The sequence below is a fragment of the Mya arenaria genome, chromosome 16 (genome assembly GCF_026914265.1).
Source record: "Mya arenaria isolate MELC-2E11 chromosome 16, ASM2691426v1".
Taxonomy (NCBI): Eukaryota; Metazoa; Mollusca; class Bivalvia; order Myida; family Myidae; genus Mya; species Mya arenaria.
Window position 1 is genome coordinate 6439706 of NC_069137.1, and position 7916 is coordinate 6447621.

A 7916-nucleotide genomic window follows, 5' to 3' on the forward strand; every position below is an offset into this window, starting at 1 on the left:
TCTTTATTAAGAAGTTAGGGTAACATCCTTTTTCAAAAATAGGTAGTGTAGGTAGTTTTTTTTGTTAGGTTTATATCAGAATGTCATTTTCATCATAGCGGAATGGTGTTTAAGTTATCTTCTGTATAAGCATTGAAGGTTTAAAGCTATATGTTAAAAACCATTTGTTTTAGTTTTCAATTATTTTTAAAACTGAACGGTAACTCGAACCAAATGTATTATTTTAAGCCTTGATGTGCGAAATACCTTCGGGTTCCTTTGCCTTTTAAATGACTTGCACTAGTATAAAAGGTTTAAACTGTCATTGTACATTTATTCACGTGTTCAGTGGTTGATCCGTACATAGTTGTTGAAAATCAAAATGTTTCCGTGGATGGTTTAAGCTGGTTGGGAAAATAAGACCATTTGAATGGAAGCTGTATTACCTTTATAATGATATAAGCGATATTTATGCGCATATTTAACTTGGGAAGCTACGTGAAAAACCCTTTTATATCGGCTTATTTGTATCTGTACACAAATCAAACGTTTTTTGATCTGTTTTGATCATTAAAGTCAGTAGTATGCAATTTGTTCGTCACAGCACAGTCGGCAAATTTAAGTCAAATGACTTAAACATGATAATGCATTGTATTTTTGTTTGCATCTTTCAAGTAAAAACCTCTTGTGCCGCTTCAAATATCATATCTACAGAATGTCAACTCAAACAAGATAAGAATGAAATCTTTGTGCACGTATATATTAATGAATGAAAATGAATCATCGTTTCCATGGTCTTTAAAAAATAACAGCATTAATATAGTCAATCAATTGATCTTATCGCACCATATGCATATACAAATTTATATATAACAGGGCTACAGTCACAAAATTTAAGCCTTGTTCTCCATAAACAGGCGTGTGTCTATTACGGTTTAAAACATGCAAAATGGAAAGCAGATGTCTCTTTACTCAAATTCCATATCTTAACAAACAGCGATGACAAAACCTGTTTATATTGAACCGAAACAACATGTATTATAGCACAACAGATCGGCGGCAGACAATTGACCAACGTTATCATCTGCTAATGAGATACCATAGTATTTCATGCATATCGGTGAAGGAATGGAGAATATTGGTGAGTACTGATTTCATTACAGACACCACGGGACTATTTATTTTTTTCACTGAAAGATTTGCTTCCCTTGACTTGTATTATACATATACAGTATACACGTTTGCTGTCGTCTGCACTGCAGCAATGGACACAATGGCCGAATCGGCGTATGTACGGGATTTTGCTAAGATAAATGCAGAATTGTTTCAAACGCAGACTTTTAAGAGATGTTTATGCACAATGATGATATTAATGATGTGAATGATTACAATTGAAACGCCTGGTAAACGAAACAAAAACATGAATAAGAGAAATTAAGGATCAATACCCCTAGATGTGGACCACTTTCTTTCATATAACATTAAGAAAAACACACCGCACAGAAGAGAACAAACCTTTTAACACAATATGTTATTGAAGTGTGATAAGAAAAATAGATTGTAGAATAAGTCAATTCAATCCAATCACAGAGATAAATGAATACGTTTGTCAGTGGCAAGTAGTATAACTAGAGGATCCAAGGGGGGGGGGGGGGCGGTTGTGGAGGGGACACTCGGAGTGCGCCCCATGAAATCGTCTTAGTTTGCTTTTTATGTCAGTATCATAGAAAAAAGTAATAAAATACCCTAAACATGCAACATTTCGGACTAGAAATTGTTAAACTTTCTTTTGGGGGGAAACCCACAACCCCATAAAACACAACACCTTAGACCAAAATGTATTCCAAACTCCATACAAGGCATTTTCTCCGGCCGCAGGTTGCATAACAACCAGACCATGGCGATTTCCGACATCTTGTCGTTAAAAGGGCTTCCTCGGTTTGCCATTCATCCTTTAATAAGCCTTCTTCGGGCCCAAACAAGGCGTTTTCTTCGGCATCAGATTGCATAACAACAAGGTCATGGTGATATCTGATATCTTGTTGTCACAGAAGTCTCCCGCAATTTGCACTGTATCCTTTTACAATCATCATTGGGCCAATCCTCGGCATTTCCTATGGAATTTGACTAGTTCAGTATGACATTCATCTTCAATAAATCTGCAATTTATTCTTATTTCAACCACAAAACCACAAAACGTCCTCCATAGCGCCATAAATTCACCACCGAGTAAATACCGTAAATACCAAATGATTTCTGACTAAATATTCACTACAAAAAAGAGTAAACACAAAATAAATGTTCAGTTTAAAACTGTTGAAATATTTCGTCAATGAACACATATGCAACTTGTTCGAGTTTCACTCGTGTGTAATTCTACGCGATATAATTGTTTTTTGTCCGCGACGATCTTTCTTTAAATGTTTTGTGTCTTATTGAATGTTAATACATCTGATATGATGAATAATCAGTCATTGTGTGTATCTGAGCATTGCTGATGGAATGCCTAGACGTAGATCGAGCTATTTGCATGAAAGTAGACGAGGTCTTTTGCATGGAAGTTGACGGAGTCTTCTCACTGGGGTACAATAGGTTGGATATTTTCTTGTGTTTATTTGGATATATGTGGCTATAGTTGTTTATAGAGGCAATGCTCTTGTGTGCCGATATTTGCATAATTCGGTTCATTCAATTTATGGACGAGATATTGTTTTGAGCTGTAAAATAGGAGAAGTTTGTTTGGATTGAGCCCAGCCTTTTCAACCATTTGTTTACCGGAGAGCTGAGAAAATTATTTAACTAGTTTTGTATGAGACATATTGCATGAAGCTCGCTGATACAAAGAAGAAGGCGAATTCGCGTCAGCGATATAAATAGATATTGACTCACGAACTTCCCTCAATTCCACACAATATAATCGTCCAAAAATCCCACGAGTATTTACTTTGTTAAAAATGGCCGCGTTACGTCTACAGGATATGACGATTAGTCTATACTCGTAAAATGAGTACCATTTTATTTGTTTTATATGTGCCGTGACATTTGATAATAGTTTTCGTATTAGCAATTTGTTAATTTTGCTATAACACAAAATATTGTGTTGTTATTTTGCTCAATTAAGTGAATTCTGAAATTTCTGACTTCGTTTCACTGTAATAGCCTCCCTTAACTTCATTACATTAAAGTACGTAACACATTCAAATTCATACGCGCATTTGACAGATGGTGGTAAATTTAAATCGAATTGAAACCAAAAAATAAAAATGAATAATTAGATAGGCGTTCTTAACGGAAACGTGGTTACACACCGAACTCGACGTAATACAGGTCACCAGAAAAGCTTCCTATTATAATATCCCCTTTATATTTTCTAGAATATTTACTAAGCCAGAACTCCCCATTCAGGGAACTAAATCCGGCCTCATAGGCTGAGAAATATATGTGAAAGTCGACAATGCCAAAGCTCAAATGGTTTCTCAGTGAAATGTATTATTGCATAAATCATTAAGATTCCTAAACGTAACATCCTAAGCCTTACTTCTTAACTGAAATTACTATGCGATCTACTTGAAATTCTGACAGTGTAAATCGTGCATATTCATCAGTGGTTGTTTTCGAAGGAAAAAGACCGAGGTGTTCCAATTGGAATTAAATGAAATAATTTAAAACATATACTGTAGTATTTGCAAAGATAGTCCACTTTGAAATTTCAAGATCGATAACTGCTTCTATTTGGTAGTTCATACTAGGCACCACATCAGTACAAGTGGGTGAAATTTGATAAGAATTATTGAGTAAAGATGTTTACATTTAATTTGTAAAATGGTGTAGGTATTTCTACAAGAATGAAGAGTGCGATAAGCGATATCTTAGTAATCAGTCAACAAATAATCCATATAACACTATAAAATAGCTGCTTTGGAAAGGACTTGATAAGAAATGGTCTTAAATTTGATAAGGTTTTAAAAATTCATGGCCCAATAAATTCATGCGCCATAACTCTGAGATGAATTCTAAGATCCGTTTGATCAAAACCAAATATGATATTATATCAATTATCAATAGCCCTGATTTACTTAGTATAGGATAAGAGATGCTCAAGCATATTGCAAAAGAGAGAGGCAAAGTGTTGTTTTTTATCGTCAAAATTTGACAATTCTTTGGGCACAAATCTGGAATAAAAAAGCAATCCGGTTTATGAAAAACAAATGTGATATTATCCCTGTTTGCATAAGCCAGATTTACTAATTATTGGATAAGAGATATTCAAGCACAATGTTAAAGAGGGGACAATGTTTTGTAAATGGTTTAGTTGAATTTCATCTTATGGCATAGGATGTTATTTAACACGACTACGACTATCACATCAGTAAATAAGCTCTAGTAAAATATTGTCCGAAGTTGTCCATGGTGTTTAATAACACGAACAAAGGCATGGATGTTGACAACTATTCACTACCACGACTATCAGTAGGTCATATATAGGTTATATAAGCCTATCTTCTCAATTGTTTTTACTGTTTACATGAGAAATGAGGTGCTTATATCAAAATAAATTATTTATTGCGCAATCATTTGTCAGTTTTTCAGTGTTCATATTAACGGGTTGTCCATAGCTTAACTGTTTATAGTATCAAAAGATTCGTTTTAAAATTCTTTAATTGTTGTGTGACTTTTGACAGTTTTAAAATGATGTAATGACGCGATTTCTTTAGGTAGCAGTGTAAATGTCATACTAATTGTTCGTCATTTATAAGCTGTCGTTCACTGTTGTGAATTACTATTAATAACTTGTAGTATCCGTTGTTTAAGTGATTTCAATCACAAGAGTTGCGGGTGACGTAACTGTTTTGTATCATGTTGTCACGGACAGCGTTCAATATATGGCGCATATAATAAGTGAATAGTGTTGTAATAAATACAAAATGGAAACGCCCAATTTTACTTGTTTTAGTTCTGAGATGGGAGCTTATGTGCAGACAAAAACAAAAGGAGACTCTCAAACATGGTACCAATGTTTTATTATGTAAGGCTGGCAATTATATGTTGTATATGTATACACAGACATTTAAACTCAAGTCACTTCCATAATACATTATACAGTATCAAGTATTAGAAACAAAGACTCTAATCAAGGGCAGAAGGCTTAATCCAAAGAGACCAAAAGTATATCAGTGTATGTAGTGGAAACATGAGGAATGATCTGTCAGATTTCGACTTGTTTAAAGATCTTTTTGCTAGTATTGAGATGTTTGTGCCTGAATTGAGTGGGGAAACTGCTGTTGCCGCTGCTGCTTTGATTTCTCCAGAAATTGAAGAACTTACAAACATTTCATTTGAAAATGAAAGTTAATATCTAGGTCAACAGCTTAATGAAAGTAATGACATGCAGACAATTCATGAATATAAACAACAGGGAAGTAGGTTTAATGGTAAAAAAATGTCTTAGGCAAGGAATAATGAAATATACATTTCAGAGTTTAAACAAGTCGCTTTTACGTAAATATCTTACCTGAGAAGTGCTGTTAATCCGCTTCGAAATGGGATAAATGAGGAGTCGGCAGCCATTACTGGTCTCATTGTTACTAAATTTAGCTCCACGTGTCTCCAAGGAGATGATGTATACATATGCGTGGGAAAGCTACAAACTACTTGGCATAATCGAGTGATAAATTGCGGTTCGTGGATTATAGCAAAATAAAAACGATCTTTCAATTTTTTATAGTTGTAATTTTAAGTATTGAACATTATTTTTCTGCATCTCATTGATTTATGAAGTGTCGGAAAATAACACCGAATTAATACATAAACACCTTCTTAAATATTAAGTGGTAAAATGCGTTGAATTTTGTGAGATATTAATGCACAACCCATATCGGAAGAGGAACAATGCATTGCCTTTTGCGAGATACTGATGCATTACCCATATCGGGAGAGGAAACAATACATTGCCCTTTGCAAGATATTAATGCATAACCCATATAGGGAGAAGAAAAATTGCATTGCCCTTTGCAAGAAATTGATGTATAACTCATATCGGGAGAGATAACAATGCATTGCCCTTAGCGAGATATTGATGCATTACACATATCGGGAGAGGCAACAATGTATTACACTTTGCAAGATATTGATGTATAACTCATATCGGGAGAAAAACAATGCATTGCCCTTAGCGAGGTATTGATGCATTACCCATATCGGGAGAGGCAACAATGCATTACACTTTGCAAGATATTGATGTATAACTCATATCGGGAGAAAAACAATGCATTGCCCTTAGCGAGGTATTGATGCATTACCCATATCGGGAGAGGCAACAATGCATTACACTTTGCAAGATATTGATGTATAACTCATATCGGGAGAAAAACAATGCATTGCCCTTTGCGAGATGCTGATGCATTACCCATATCGGGAGAGGAAACAATACATTGCCCTTTGCAAGATATTAATGCATAACCCATTTAGGGAGAAGAAAAATTGCATTGCCCTTTGCAAGATATTGATGCATAACCCATATCAGGAGAGGTAACAATGCATTGCTCTTTGCGAGGTATTAAGGCATAACCCATATCGGGAGAGGAAACAAGGCAACAATACATTGCCCTTTGCGAGATATTGATGCATATCCCATACCGGGAGAGGCAAGAATGCATCGCCTTTTGCGAGATGGCGAGCTATTGATGCATACATCATATCGGGAGAGTTAACAATGCATTGCACTTTGCAAGATATTGATGTATAACTCATACCGGGAGAGGTAGCAATGCATTGCCCTTAGCGAGATATTGAAGTATAACCCGTATCTGGAGAAGTGACAATATATTGCCCTTTGCGAGATATTGATGCATAACCTATATCGGGAGGGGTCACAATGCATTGCCTTTTGTGAAATATTGATGTATAGCACATGTCTGGAGATGTAACAATACTTTGCCCTTTGCGAGATATTGATGCATGACCCACACCGGGAGAGGTAACAATGCATTGCTCTTTTCGAAATATTGATGCATAACGCATATCGGGAGAGATAACAAAGCATTGCCCTTTGCGAGATATTGATGCTTAACCCATATCGGGAGGGGCAACAATGCTTTGCCCTTTGCTAGATATTGATGCATAACCTATATCGGGAGATGCAAAAATGCATTGGCCTTTGCAAGATATTGATGCATAACCCATATCAGGAGAGGTAACAATATATTTCCCTTTGCGAGATATTGATGCATAACACTTATTGGGAAAGGCAAATATGCATGCCCCTTAGCAAGATATTAATGAATAACTAATACCTGGAATGGCGAAAATGCATTGCCCTTTGCGAGGTATTGATGCATAATCCATATCGGGAGAGGCAACAATGCATTGCCCTTTGCAAGATATTGATGTATAACTCATATCGAGAGAGATAACAATGCATTTCCTTTTGCGAGATATTGATGCATAACCCATATCGTGAGAGGCAACAATGCATTGCCCTTAGCGAGGTATTGATGCATAATCCATATCGGGAGAGGTTACAATGCATGTCCCTTATTGAGATATTGATGCAAAACCCGTATCGGGAGAGGCAATAATGCATTGCCCTTTGTGACGTATTGATGCATAACCCATATTGGGAGAGGTAACAATGCATGCCCCTCACCAATAAAAAAACATTGTTTATCAACCTGATGAGTAACAATGATACTTGTATTTTGTCTACATCAATAACAACCAATTCGACAAGGCACGGCAAACCTAAGACCCCTACATTGCGCTTCTTTACAGGGTCTGTATTTTCCTTATAGAGGAATGATAGTTGACGTATTTGCTTGGTCCAGTAGTTTTTAGTGTACTAATAAAGCGCATTTTCAGTGTTACAACTGAACAATTTACGATGAAAACAAATCATTGATATTTATATTACAGATTTTTTTTTTAATTAAGCTCTAGAC